The 14,520-nt window shown below is 50.7% G+C and overlaps 1 protein-coding gene across 1 annotated transcript in view; it reads left to right on the top strand.

The window, feature by feature from the left end:
* The first annotated feature begins 14,188 nt into the window (after window positions 1-14,188).
* Window positions 14,189-14,520, top strand: part of FGF18 (fibroblast growth factor 18) — a 73,169-nt gene continuing 72,837 nt past the window's right edge. The window contains exon 1 of the mRNA XM_050905435.1: window positions 14,189-14,214. The gene's annotated coding sequence lies outside the window, so the exon portion shown is untranslated. The remainder of the gene's footprint in view (window positions 14,215-14,520) is intronic.

Below are 14,520 nucleotides of genomic sequence, written 5' to 3'. Positions count from 1 at the left end.
ATTGCCTAAAACAGCCTTTCCTGCATCTTGATTTCTGACCTGCTTCATTGCTCTTTGGTTTATGGTTTCTGTCTAACAACTGAGTTTGTAGGGCTTGTGACTCCACTTGTAAAATGTAATACTTTTGACGGGGAATTGCTGGCTGTGCTGTTCCTCTGAGGGGCTGCAGTCTCTGAGGTTGTCTCACATAATGACTCCTGTGAGGGCTTTGTGGAGAAGAGAATTAGCTTGAATGCTGTAGGGTGTGCCTAGAGAGCTCGCTGAGGGAGATCAGTGCCAGTGCATAAATTCCTGGGAATGATGAGGAGCTAATCTCCAGCAAATCCCAAAAGCTCACATGGGCAGGTAGTCCTGTGTCGGTTCCTTCGGTCTTCTTTGATTATTGCCTACCAATGACGCTAAGAGGCAGAGTTAGAACAAAATTTTGGACCATTCTTGGTTGTCGTGTAAAGTAGAAATGCCAAGGTATTCTTGGTTGTCATAAAGTAGAAATGGCAAGGCATAAGGGCTATTTCAGGTGAAGGGGAAAGAAAGCGTGCGTGTCATGCCTGGCACTGAACTCTTCCTCAAGGCTCTTGTCTAAAGGCTGTATCGCTTCAAATGCTTGAATACTATGCGTAGTAACTGCAGTAATGGTATGAAGATGGAAAGAATACTTCACAAGAAAACATTTAAGCAGTTGTATGGTAAGTGTTAAGCTTTGCTTTAATCCTTGCTATGTGTGAGAATTAATGCAACTGACTTGTTTTTCACAGCAGAAAAATCTTATTTGAGAACAGAAGGGCATTAAGTCAGGCTTTAGCAGGTTGAGGGTTTTTTCCACTTGAAGGACTTGCACAGTTGGGGTCCTGCAGCGGTTGCATTCGCAAGACATGGTAAAAACTTCTGTTGGGTTGTGCTAATTGGGCATGGGGTCTCTTCTACTGGGCATTTTTTTCCAAGTTGTTCTAGAAGCAGAATGTATAATTTGATTTGTAAAATTGTTGCTGGAAATATTTTTAAGGTTTGCTACTATAAAAACCTTAGTTTCTATAGTTGGGATTCTGGGCATGATGGAAGCCAATGCAAGTCTCCAGAAGCAAATATTTCTTTTTGGAAAAACAAAGCCAAGCAAAGTGCATGGTAGAGAAGTGAAACATGGTGCAAGTCTAGTGACAAAGATTCATTTAAGCTTGAGTATAATTGCAGCATGTGAAATGGCAAGAGTATAAGGGTTTGAAATGCCTGTTTCGATGGGGTTATGTCAATAGATGATGTCATATGCACAAGTGAGAGCAAATTTCCCTGGTGAAATAGAGCTAATGGCACAGACAGGCTTATTTAAGCAAAATTGCCCTCAATTTTGGCTGAAACAAGTGAAAATTGTACAGTAATTTCAGTAAGAGGCTATCCAGCCAATAAAATATTCTGAGTATTAAACTTCTAAGAAACGCCAGGGTGTTGTCTGTCTATAGGTCACTGACCAAAGCAGCTCTGTGGGGCGCAGCCACGCTCGGCACAAGGATTGCAGGGGGAAGATGGAGTGCCCGTATGGGCAGTTCTAAAGGAAAACGTATTCCTGTGCCGTAGCCAAGGTATAAGGTAAGTCAAATCTTTGTCAGGCTGCCATTAAGCATCGTGAGGCATCTTTGAGGCATCTGCATCGTGGCATAAAAACTGATAACTTTTCTTGGCCCCGGTTAGCTTGCTCACTCTTTTCTGCCAGTTTGCATTCTTACAGCTCCAGCTGTGAAGTGGTCAGTGTGGCTGTCCCCTGCCCCGCTCCTGGCTGCGTGGCGGTCTGCCCCGTCCCTCCCAGGAACAGACCTTGCCCGTTCCTGCCAGTCATGTCTCCAAACACTTCGCTCCTGCTGGGACTGGCCATCCGATGACTCCGTGGGAGTATCCTCTAGGAGTATCCTCTAGGATATTCACATGCAGCTGCCAGTTCTGCTTCTTTGAACAGAGCCTCAAAGGTTAAATTCAAAAAAACTTTAATCTCGGATGTGAAAATAATGGCTGAAGAGAAGATACCAAATACCAGATGTGGGTTATTGAAGTACTGGACTTGCTGCAGAGTTGAAACATGTTTTTACCATGGTAATAATGGCATGATTGCAACAAAGCTGTAATGTTTTGATAGCTACGTTGAGGCTTATAAGCCTGTGTGAGCCTGGTCCTTGAGGATGGCTTGTTTGAGAGCGTGGAGGTACGTAGTCAAGTGCCTTGATGCAAATGCAGGCTTTCTCACTCTACCATGGGAAAACAACTTGCCTTCCCTTTACGGGGTGGTAAAACACCTCTTCAGGTGGCTGTCCCTTGACCTCTTCTTTCTCCATGAATTTCTCTCCCTACTGCCTTCCCTGTTGTAAGACCTTTCTGCTCCTTGTTTTTTTGCATGCTTCGTTTCCTCCTGTAAGTGTTTCATTCCGTACAATGAACAGGTAGCTGGTGGTGTTCCCCTGCACAGGCCAAGGGGAAGGCCACACAGCTGAGCGGGTGTGCGGGGACCACGCAGGGTGTGCAGCAGCACTGTCCTCTGCTGCACAGCGGTGGCTGCAGATACAGCTGCTCCGTACAGATCTATTTTGTCTCCAAGTCTCTGGTGTTTCTGGACATCAGATTTCAGAAGACGTGATAATAGAAGGATACAGTCCTGCAGTAAAACAACCTTTTCCAGCTTCAGGAGGTCTTGGTCTGTGTCATCTTCCTTGAGGTATTCAAGAAAAGTGCTTGTGGCCACCCTAGGTCTGTCTCGGGGTTCTGTTTGCTCCTATGAATCAAACTAGCTTGCCAAGATGGTGTCTCAGACCCCAAGCGCTATGATGGGTGCGGGGCTCTTATTTTGCCTGTGCTCAGCAATTGTTGCAGCCTTTGGAGAGGAACAACTTGAGCATGGCTGGCAGGAGGGTGGAAGGGAGTGTGTGTGGGCTGAGGTAATGGAAAACAGGGCCAGGATGGGTGGTGGTTCTGGGCTTCTTGCCACCCAGACAGTCCCTCAGGGGCTAAGTTCATGCTGGAACATGCTCTCTGTCCTCTCCTTTTCTAGAAATCTTACCCAGATACCCCAAGCTATGTCCTCTCTCCTTCCAGTGTGCCATTACTGACTAGCAGCCAAACTCTCCCAACTTTTCCTTCCCTCTTTCCCTGTGGAAAAAGCACGTAGATCCTTATGCCTCTTGCCGTTTTCCCAAAGGGGCATTAAAGACTGGAGCCTACTTACGAAATGTCATAGAAAAAGCTGCAAATGAATTGGGTGGTTTGGAGCTAAGTGTTAGATGGAGCGCCGTTATTCCCTGGCCTTGTCTAATGGGCAGTAGGTGCTGGCAAGCAGCAGCAAGCGCAATTGGTTGTGTTGAGTGAGGTTTGGAGGTTTTGGGATCTGGTATTTATTAAGGGTTGCTTCGTCTGAGTCCTGGTTCTTGTAATGTGAACGAGGAGAGCTGAGCTTGCGTGATTGGGCACAGGAGAAGCGGTACAGGACTTCGAGGTGTGTCTGAAAGGGCCTGGCTCGTCCTTCCTTTTGCAGACAGCAGAGGGAATCCCCTGCTCTCTACTCGCTGGTTGCTTTTTATCTACATTTACACTTTCGGGAGCAATTGTGTGCTGTGTTGGATCAGCTCTTCAGTGGCTGGCTGTTGGGTTGTCTGTTACGTGAGTGGATATTAAGCCATGCCTTATTTGGACCAAATAAATTGATCAAATATATTAAAAGTTACTTAAGATGATGTAAGTGTGCCATGGAGTCCACTGGACTCTACTTGTATGCACGCATGGCCTGTGGTCAGTTGTATGGGGATGACTTTTGCTCTGCTCCTTACTTTCTTCAGCAACTCTTTCTTCTTCCCTTTCACCACTTCTATGAGCTCTCCCTAACCAAGCCAGAAGAGCCTTTATAGGAGAAGGATCCCAAGAGAAAACAAAGAATGAGAAAGGGCAATGAATCAAAAAAAAAAAAAGAGAAAAAGGGGGTTGAGGGTCAAAAGTGAGAACAGGAAAAATGGAGACCCTCAGTGGGATGTTCAGCGGGGGACTTCTGACAGTGCCTGCCACTTCCAGAGGTGTCCACGTGGGCAGTGATGCGCTGCCCAGGGACTTGTCCAGCTGAGGGAATGGAAATCAGCATACTTCAACAGCAAATGGCGAAAGGAGGGAACATAATTAGGCCACTCAAACCAGAATTGATGTGCCCGGTTCATCTTAGACCTAGTGTTTGGTTTACACTGGTACTAGAAACAGTCTGTTTCACACTGAAGGCAATTTTGTTAGAAGGGTCCTACAGTCTTACTTGAGATCCCTTCAACTCATTGCTGGGGCCGTAAGCCTGCTGAGCCCAATCCAATTCTGTTGACTTTAAGAGAAAATTAGTTCTTCTTGAATGAGGATATACATTTTCAAAGCTGTTTTCAAATTAAGCCTGAGGTTTTTTAATTGATTTTTTTTCATGAAAAATAACTGCAGGGAGAGTTGAAGGCACTGTAGCTTGTCGAGGTACTCGCCATCTCACTGCTGTAGCCACCTTTGTGCTCGATTCCTGTAACTTCTTTCCCACTAATCTTTACACTTGTCCCAAAGCTTGTAATTGTGTTGTTCTTCCAAGAATGTCCTTGCTGAGAGACTTCTAGTGACAGCAGTGATAGTGTAATCATCCCAGTGTTGCTTCCCATAGTACCTGCTGCTTTAGCTGTTCCCTGTATATGTGTGTGTGTGGACACTGAGGCAGTGGACACCTACATCAAATAGATAAAGCTTTCCATTTACTAACAAGGCCACCTCTGGCCTTTAGGACACTTCCTTGCCCCTTAATTCTTTTTTTTTTCCCCTACTTTTAAGACTTTGCTTCAAGTTTTCCACATGGAAATTGCTTTTATATGACCCCACCCCTCCTACCTAAGGGCAATAACATGTCATGGGATCACCATAATGAAGAAGGGGACCCAGCCCTTGTGATCTCTGGAGACCACAGGAGGACAGGGAGATTGGGGGATCTTGCCTTCTGTTTTAGAGTCTCAAAGTAGGAGAGGTACTTCTGCTTGTTCCCTCTAGCTTTATGGTTCTGGATAGTCCCTTCCAACTCATTCCCAGTTCTAGATCTTCCCACAGCCTTCTCCTTGCTAACTTGGTCCATCACTGCTCCTCAGGCTGCTCCTCTCTGTCTTTTGATCCTTATCAGTTCTTCCTCCAGTCTTTTCTACCCATTGCTGTTGTGAGGAGCGCTGACTTTCCCTGGTCAGTCTTGCACACTCAGTCTCTAGAAAAAGCTTGAACACCATTGCAAACATGGTGCTCCTTCCTGCATGAATCTGTTTCCCCTTGTGTGTTGCTTGGCAGAGTGTCCCTGAGAGCACAGCAGAGACTGATGCCCTCATTTCAGTCGTGGTGAAGAACGGTGATGATAAAAGCCCAGTCCTGCGGCTGCACCGCCACGCAGGCAGAGCGTTCAGCCTTACCTGTTTGTAGGGCTGCAAGATGCTTGTGCATGCCCCAGCAGAATGGGTCCTCCAGAGATGTCTTCTCTTTGCTGATCTGTGACACTGACTTTTCCAGAAAAAAAAAGCTGTGTTTGGGTATATTTTTGTGGAAACAGCAAAGAAGATGACTCACTCATCTGTTGTATGAGTTCTTGTTCTGAAGCTGGGTGTGGCCTATGGCTCCTCTTCAGAAGGATCAGTAGAAACATACTTTTTTCCGTGTTGTTTTTAAAGAGCTGTCCTGTGTCTGTCTCAAGGCCCACCTTGAGTTGCTCCAAGTTGCTCATTCAGTTGTGCCGCGGCTGAGGACAGTGACAAGGGGCATGGAGAGGTCCAGGAGATCACCAGTTGGTCAGCGCCTGCAGCTGTGTGTGCATCAACCCTGAACTGCCCCAGGGGTGGCACGTGCCAGCTGTGGGGACACGTGGGGTCATGCAGCCTCCGCATGAGGGTCCTGCCTGTGAGAGAGCACCTGGAGCAGCGGAGGGGCAGTGGGCAGGGGCCTGTGATGGTGGTGTGGGGAGGGATCGCTGTCCCAGAGAGAAGGAGGCTCTGCGGATGGAGGTTGAGATGGTGACTTGCTGGAGACAGCTTGCTTCAGGAGACTTCAGTCAAAGAGGTTTATGTTTAAGAGCTGTCGAGCTGAAAAGCTCTGAGTTAAGGAAATATTAAGTTTTGAAGCTTAACAGCTTGTGATTTTTTTTTTTTCAGGGAAAAATGAAACCATGAAGGAATATAAATCGAAGAAGCCAAGCCCTAGGATTTAATGCAGTGCAAAGGCTGGGAAGTGGAATTTCTCACTGGTTTGTGTAGGGTTGTCTGCAGAGGTTTGTCTCTTTTTGCCTCCCTTCAGAAGCATTCAAGCAGCTGCTGTATGATTTCAGAGAGGAGCTGCGATGCTCCTGGGTGGTGGGACCAAGGAAAGCCCATGGATATTGTCCCTGTGCAGGACAGGCAGGACACCAGAGCAGGGGTGGCCAGGCTGGGGGACATGGGGTGGGAGCATGCACTAGCTGAGGGGCCCTGGGCACTGGCGGTGGGCTGCCCGGGGAATGGCACTAGTCCATTCGTCTCTCCTTTAGCTTGAGATGTCCATCACTTTCAGCGCTTCTATTTTCCTCATTCCTCTACTGATAAAGCACTGAAATGATGGGTGTGCTGGAGCTTTCGGAGGAATCTGAGGCTTCAGTTCCCAAATCCCAGTGAAATCCAGGAGGTGTTTCAGTGGAGAAAAACATGATACACATCAGAGTAAGGGTTGCAGCATGCTGGGTTCTCCCTTTGCATGGGGCTGAGACATGCATATGGTCTAGAGCTGGAAGAGACGCTGCTCTTGCCTCCATTCCCACAAAGTCCAGGAAGGGCCGTTGGCTGCAGAAGCTCTTGGGAGCACCCCTGCTCTCTCTGGAGCTGGGACAGCCTGTCTGGAGCACTGGGCTGGCTGGCGGTGGCTTCTGGGATTTCCTGGCCACCTCCGTCCTCCCAGGACTTGGTGCTCTGCCCTGCCCCAGCTCCCTCCCCTCCCAGTCTGCAGAAGGCTGTCCCGATTTGTTGTCCCTCTTATTAATGCTACAGAATGAAAGCTGCCATGCTTGATATCCTATTATTTGTATTTTTTATTTATTTTATATTATTCCATTATTCTGTTATTTTGTTTGTTTTATATTTGGCATGCATTATGTGCTTTTTTCAGTCTTCATTCTCCAACGCAGGAGTTCCTGGTGGCCAAAAGAGGCCTTCCCTGGTCATGGCAGAGAAAACTCCAGCAGAGCTGGGCTGATACATCTGTGTGAGCTCTCACTCACCATTGAGGGACTTCAGATCATTCCTCACAGCTATTCTCTCCTTAATGCCAAATGATGGATGTGCTGTCTTTATCCAGGCTCCAGACAGAGACCTTCACCTTTTTCCAGCTGGGCTTCCCAGCAGCTATTAAATAGCAAATACTTCTTGCTAAAAAGATGGGGTCATGCTACACCTGCGTCTCAATAGTGCCAGCCTTCAGGTCTCTTGACTAAGACCCTAACCCACCAAGGTCCCAAGCACCGCATGGGAGTGCTTCTGTATTTGCGGGATTAATGTCTCTAATTCCTGGTGCCATCCCCACTGGCTGGCATGGCATGGTGCGGTTCACGTGTTCCGGGTTGGCATCTGATTTGTGGGACTTATCAAGCACAGCTTAACGGTCACAAGCTAAAAACTTGGTGAGCATAAGGCACCCGGCAGCAAAAGCACCGTTTTGGGTTCTTTTTTTAGCGTAGTGAAGGAAAGCTCTGTTACGCATGTTCTGATTTAGTGTTTCAAATGCTTGGTGTGGGAATTCAGCATTTCTGCTTTTACTGTATTTACGCCTTTGTTCAGTGTTTCAGTTCATTTCCTATGCCTCCATGCGTTTTCGAAGTCCAGGCAACCAGCAGGGCGATTGCAGACACACATTGGGTCTGTGCTGATCTCCCTGGCTCTTCATCTGTCTCGAGGCTTGGTGAAATCCCAGTGTAAAAGCTGACAACGTATGGTTTGGATTGCTTTTGTTCCTCTACACATGGTTTGTTTAAGTCCAGGGAGAAACTTCAGCGTGCTAAAACCTAAATTCCATCTGGAGTTAACTGATAAGTGAGCCTTCCCTGCCCATTTTGGTATGCAGTGAAATCTGGGAGCTGCAGGGGCTGAGCACCAGCACCCAGCAGCTTTCCAGTCTTGTAGCTGCCGTTTTGATGGCCCGCGGTGAAACAAGGTGCTTGGGACCAACCATGGGTGCAAAGCACCAAAATTGCTAAACACCAAATCATCGCGTGCTCTTCTTGTGTTCAAACCATACTGATGCAGGAGTACGGAGCTGCTGCCTTCTGCTGCTGCCTGTACAGCACGAGGGGAGGCATCGCAGGGTGCGTTAGCAGTGTGAGGGGCTGAAGAGGGCTACAGAAAGTGAACACAGCTGTCCATCTCTGCTGCTCTGACCTGCCCCATGCTAAGCACCCTTCCTGTGCGGTTGCTTGCAGGGCTCTGTCTCAGGGGATGCATTTTCATTTAGAAATTGCAGCTTTGCTTGTTAACCTTTTGCTGCTTAGCCTTTCCCTCTCTTCTCCCATATGTGAGTATCAGCAGGGCTGTTAGCCGTGCTGCCACCTACCACACTGATGACTTGCAAACTGCTTGTAGAATTTTCATGCATGTTTTTTATATACATATATATGGCTCTGTGCTTTGTGCTTCCAGTGCTTCAAATCAGGGCTTTAGCCTGGCGCTTTGTGGCTGGCTGAACCTGAGTCCTGACTGTTTGCTCTTCACTGTGTTCCTTCCGTAAGGTTGTGGCTGAACGTCATCATGCTAAGGCTTAAGTCCTGTCCTCCCAGGTATCAGTTCAGGGTTGTTTTGAGGTGGCTCTTCTGTCAAATGGCAGTAACTGCAAAGCATCCATCCCCTCCCTCCCTGCCTGTCCAGGCTATGTGGCGGAAGTGTTTCTAAAATCCCTTATTACCTTGGGATGAAGTTGCCTTTTTGTGTGTAGACTGGATAAAGACAGAATATGCATCACAGCCCTTCTAAAACTTGTCTTTCCTTTTACTGAGGTTTAAAATGTAGAAATCCTCTTCAAGGTGATTTTCAATACGAACTGCTTATTGAAATGACCCAAGGCTGGAGATGCAGAAGATGACAGGAGCAAACGGGGCACAGGTTTGCTCGCGAGTGGCAGGGCCGAGATGTAAAGCTGAACTTGATCTTTGTAAAATGTCAGCCCGGATTTTTTCTTTTTCCTTTAACTCTTGGATCTAAAGGAGAAAGGGCCCCGGTGGCACGGCATGCCAGGTGCAGTGGGGCTGGATCCTGTGCCGGCCTTTGCTGGCTTCTCATTCACATTCCAAAGGGGCGTCCAGGGGGTGGGAAGGTTTCCTGCTCAAGCATGCTGCTAAGTCCTTGGCCCCATTGAATGGGTTTCATGCTCTGTGAAATGTCCGCTCGTTGGGTGATATGGACCACTGGAGCAGGGCAAGGGAAACTCATTTCAGTGGAGGCACCTTCACAGCCCTACAAGCGAAAGGTCATGCTGCTCAGGCTTTTGATTTGAGCTGCTGAAGAGCAGTCGCTAATCCAATAAGCCACCCAGGCACTGTAGGACATAGTCTTAATTCAGGCATTTGCATGGATGAGTGAAAGGCAGTAGCCCTGGGAGATCCCAGGGAGCGCCCTGCGGTGCAGAGACCCTACCTGGCCCGTGTCTTCCTTAATAAAATGTTGTGACCATCAAGCTCTCGCGAACGTGCTGCACCAACCTTCGCACCCTGAGTATGCTGTGTGAAAAATAAACAGCTTAAAATAAAGGTGTTCGTTTTCCAGTGGGCACTGGCTGCGCTGGCTGGGTTTGTGTTGGGAATCAGATCAAACAGCAGCCTTCAGCAGTGAAGCAATAGGCATGGGCACAGAGCTCTTAATATTATATATACACACACACATATACATAACAATGTGAAGCTAAGTGATATTTCTATTTTTCCACAGATACATGTGAGCTGCCTCATCTATTTTCTGTGCTCAGCTGTGTTCTTCAAGGCTGGTAGCCCGAGATTCATTTAATATTGGTATTATTCTCCAGGTAACTACTGGGATTTTAAAGATTAAAGGGCTTTGTCAGACTGCTGAGGCACAAAACATAGATCTAGTTCAAATAAAGAACTCGTGTGTGATTGCAAATGAAATGTTTTCATAATTGCAGAAAGAAATGGCCCTCTTTAAAACAACCCCCGGGTGTTGCCCTGGCAGTTCTCGCTGTTTGAGGTGTCCAGGTGCCTTTTGCTCTGTGTGGATCCAGTCCCTTTGGCAGCCGAAGCCCCAGTCAGGATGCAGCGGTGGGAGGCAGCCGTGCTGCCGGCACGTGGCATGTCGGCACTGCCTGGCCCAGCATCGCCTGTGATGAGTTTTTCCGTGCGTAGCTTGCAGCTCTGCTGTAGCTGCTGTAATTTTCCCTGCTGTTGGGGAAATTGGAACTATAAATGTTAGTAGCAGCTTCACAAATTACTTTCCTAGCCATGCTGCTTCCAGCCGGGTGCAGCAGCCCTGGGCCAGCTCGGGTGTTGGGCAATGCCATCCGTCCCTGTTTAAGGAGCCTTTTCTCAGAGGCGGGTGATGTGGCTGCCGTGATGCAAAGCCCCAAAGTGGTGGGACAGGTGCTCATGGCCGCTGTAGGGACTTCCATCCCTTCCCCAGTGCATTCCAAATGGCATTTCTACATCAGACTGGTCTTATGAAGGCACGCAGTAGAAAAGCATGAACTTCCCTCGAGGCCAGCCCACATGTTGGTAACCTACAGCAGCTGATGCACTCAGTGTGTTGGAGGCTCTGCTCATGTGGGAGAGGGGGGCAGGTCGTGTGTGGGATGCTTTGGATTTGAAAACCTCACCAAGAAATCCTGACTTCCATATTATGGCTGCTGAGTGTTTTGTGTTCTCGTGGGAGGAGGAAAACATGATCCTTTCAACTGGCATACAACGTCACCTGTATGAAAGGCTGCGCTTTGAGGCTTGGCAGGATGAACCTAATGGTAATGGTGCAGCAGCTTGGCACCATCACGGCAAGGATGGGGACCAAGTTACAGGTACCCATTTTCTGCATGGATCCTGCTTCCTCAAGGGTAACTCTGGGGTTGGGAAGAGAGAAAGGTGACGTGGGCTGTTGGTGGAGTAGGAGAGATATCTGGTTTCAGCTGAGGATGCCATCCTTGGTCTGGTGTGGTCTGCGGTGTGCTGGCCTTCTGCGGGAGACTCGGTGGCCTTTTCAGGAGCTCCGCTGGGTGGAGAGGCCATGCAGGCTTCCCACAGCCAACCCCTACCATCTTCCCCCTCGGCACCTGATTTACGGCAGATTGATTTTACAGCCTTGCATTTGTGCCTAAAGAAGAGTTAAAGGGGAAAAAAAAATTACCTAAGCAGGGCCAAAGAAACCCTCCGGGGCCCAGCTCCTGCCCTGGGGCCGTTTCTGAGACAGTTCAGATTAATTTTCTGATTGCTCTGAGTTTCGGTGGTCAGGAAAGCTGAGAAGGAGCAACCAAAGCTCATGCTCACAGATGACTACGAGCGGCTGCAAGTGTTAGGGAGGAATTGTTGCCTTCTGGCTTTGCAGAACTGCTGCATGCGTTGTGCAGGGTCTCCTTGGGCGGCAGATACTGGACTTAGCGGGGCGAGGGGCTGATGCATGTGGAAATGCTGGGCTTGACCCCACGCCGTGGGGTGCCTTTCACGTGGGTGAGTGAGCAGCACCCAACGGCACAAGGTAGCGTAGGCCGGGTTCCTCCCCACCCAAACTGCTTCGAGGAATAGAGACATTGGTGGTGATTAGGAATATATTGAATTTTTTCACATCTAAGCTAAATGGCTCTCATCCTGTGGGTCCCCAAATTCTGTTTGTACCGTTACTGTGCGGGCATCTCAGTGAGCTCAACTTGCAGGGCTCGGGGAAGTGGCTCTGATAGTCTTGGCCATCCTTGGAAGCAGCCTTCAGCTGCGGCAAGGTGCCGTGGGACTGCTGTGACGGGGATGCGTGGTGCCACTGATGTCGGTAGCATCAGTAACTGACGGTGGTTTGGGTTTTATTTTTTTGACATGTGGATCCATAAGACCAGAAGTGTGAAGTCCATTAGATATGTATCACATACCTGTATTAGTGCTGGAGGCTTTATAAGAACTTGCTCTGGTCACTGTTTTCAAACTTCTTAATGTTTTCTGTGCCTCTTGGGCCTGAAACTATGGGCTGAAAACCACTGTGATTTGGTGTCGGAAGGGTTCCCAGCGGTGAACTCCAGGGATTAAAGATGCTGCTTGATTTGTGACTGAGAACGCGGGGGGAGCGAGCGCTTCAGTCCCCACGGATGTGGGAGCAGCAGGGCCCAACACGCTGCGCCGATGTGCGCTGTTATTCGAGTGGAGAATTTGGAAAGCTCAGAGTTATGAGCTATGGTTATGTTCTCACTTAATAAGGTGTTAACTGACGTTCGGCTCTCTTCGGAGAGTTAGGCTATGCGTGGAGGTTAACAGTTCCTGGCATTTTGTCTGCTATAAACGAGCTTTCGGAGACGGGGAAAGAGTTACCGCACGCTCTCAGCGTGTGAATTTTTTTTTTTCTTTACCTAAAACAAGAAAAATACGGAGGGGGAAGCCCGTTCGCTTTTCCCCCGGGCTGCAGGAGCGTTTCGGCGGGGCCGAGCCGTGCCGGGCCGGGCGGCGGGTGCGGAGCGGCGGAGCGGCCGCTGGAGGGCAGGCGAAGCGTGCCGAAGCGGGCGGGCAGCGGCGGCGGCGGCCGGGGAAGTGCCGGGCGAACCCCGACAACCTGACCCCGGTGTAAATATCCCGCCGTGGGAGCGGTGCCGGGCTAATGGACCCGGGCGGGCGCGGCGCTGCCCTGCCCGAGCGGCGGCGGGGCCGGCGGGGGCGGGTGCCCCGGCCCGCGGGGGCCGCGCCGGGGCTGGCGGGGCCCCGCTGCCGCTCGCCCGGGGCTCGCCGGGGACGGGACGCGCTCCTGCCCGCTCGCTCGGAGGTAAGAGTGCACCGGGCCGGGCCCCCGCCGCCCCCCGCCTCGGCCGAGCGCGGTGTGGGAGCGGCCGCGGCTGGTGCGGGGCGGCGGCAGCCCGGCGGTGGGGCGGCGGCAGCAGCCGGTCTGTTGGGGTGGGTTTTTTTTTCCCTCGCGTTTCGGGCGAGGAGCGGCGCTGCCCGCTCCGTCGGGCCGGGGAGGGCGCGGAGGGGGCCGGAGCGGCGCGGCCCCGCCGCAGCCCCGCTCGCTCCCCCCCCCCCCCCCGCGTTTTTTTTTTTCCCCCTTGGTTTTGGTTTTTTTTTTTTTTTTTTTTTTTTTTTAAATACTTTCCTGGCCGCCCCTGCCCTCCCGGCCGCGCTGCGCAGGCGGTGCCCCATCCGCGCAGGCAGTGCCAGCCCCGCGGGGGGCTGCCCGGGCGGGTCCCGCCTCCCGCTCCGCGCCCCGCGCATCGCCATGCCGCCCGCGCGGAGCGGCGGGGCGCGGCGCTGGCGCTGTGCGGGCGCGGGGCCGCGGGGAGGCTTTATCCGCCTCGCAGGGCTGGCCCGGGGGGGGGGGGGGGGGGGGGGGGGGGGGGGGGGGGGGGAAGGACGGACGGCGGGGGGGGGCACTTGCTGATGATCGGAAGTTACTGACAATACGCACCTTCATCCCCCCCAAAGGCGGAGAGAGAGAGAGAGAGAGAGAGGGAGAGGAGGAGGAGGAGGAGAGACAGGGGGAGAGGAGAGCTGATGCCTAAGCGAGTCACTCGGAGGAGGCAAAGCGGGCGGTACCACAACTTCTCGGCGGCGCGGAGCGGCGCGGAGCGGAGCTCGCCGGCCGGATCGCTCCCATGTCAGGGCGGCGGTGGGGGACTGCACTCCGCTAGCGTGAAGCCACTGACCTCCCCCCCTCTCCTCGCCCAGCGATGTATTCACTGCTCTCAGCCTGCACTTGCCTGTAAGGATTATGGCATATTTTAAAATATTTTTTCTAAAATTTTTTTATTGTTTTTGGGTTTTTTTTTTTTAAACTTTCATTTTGGAGGCTCCGGTTGCGTTTTCCTTGCAATCAGGTGGTAATTGGGACCCGAGCCTTTTTATAAGCAGAGCATTGCTCTGCACCCTTTAAAAAATTGCAAACAAAAACAAAGCAAAAAAAAAAAAAAATCAACTTTAACCATTTTACCGCATCATTTGATCTTTTGTTGCTTTTTTTTTTTCTCCTCTCCAGATGTTTACATTTCCTGCTGCTGTGCTTTCAGGTACAGGTACGTGTCCTTTCTGTCCTCTTTCGCTTTTGGTTGTAAAATAGAAACAAAGGCGGCGTGCTGACCTCGGAGTGCCAGGCAGTTTTGGCTAAGGCTTTCACTTTTTTCCTTCTAGTTTTTATAGCCGTATTAAACTGATCCCCGCGCCAGATGCTGGAGTGTCACTTGCACTGGAAAGGGGCTGCCCCTCTCGCTAAGCTCCTTTTCAATGACCGCTTGTGCCGAGGCATCGCCGGTGCGGCCGCTGCGGGTGCTCGGCCGCCCGGTGCGGGCTGGGGCGCAGCCGGGTGCGCCGGTAGCCTGCCG

The sequence above is a fragment of the Gymnogyps californianus genome, chromosome 14, assembly GCF_018139145.2.
Source record: "Gymnogyps californianus isolate 813 chromosome 14, ASM1813914v2, whole genome shotgun sequence".
Taxonomy (NCBI): Eukaryota; Metazoa; Chordata; class Aves; order Accipitriformes; family Cathartidae; genus Gymnogyps; species Gymnogyps californianus.
The sequence above is the reverse complement of the archived record's forward strand: the minus strand, read 5'-3'. Positions and strand labels throughout refer to the sequence as shown.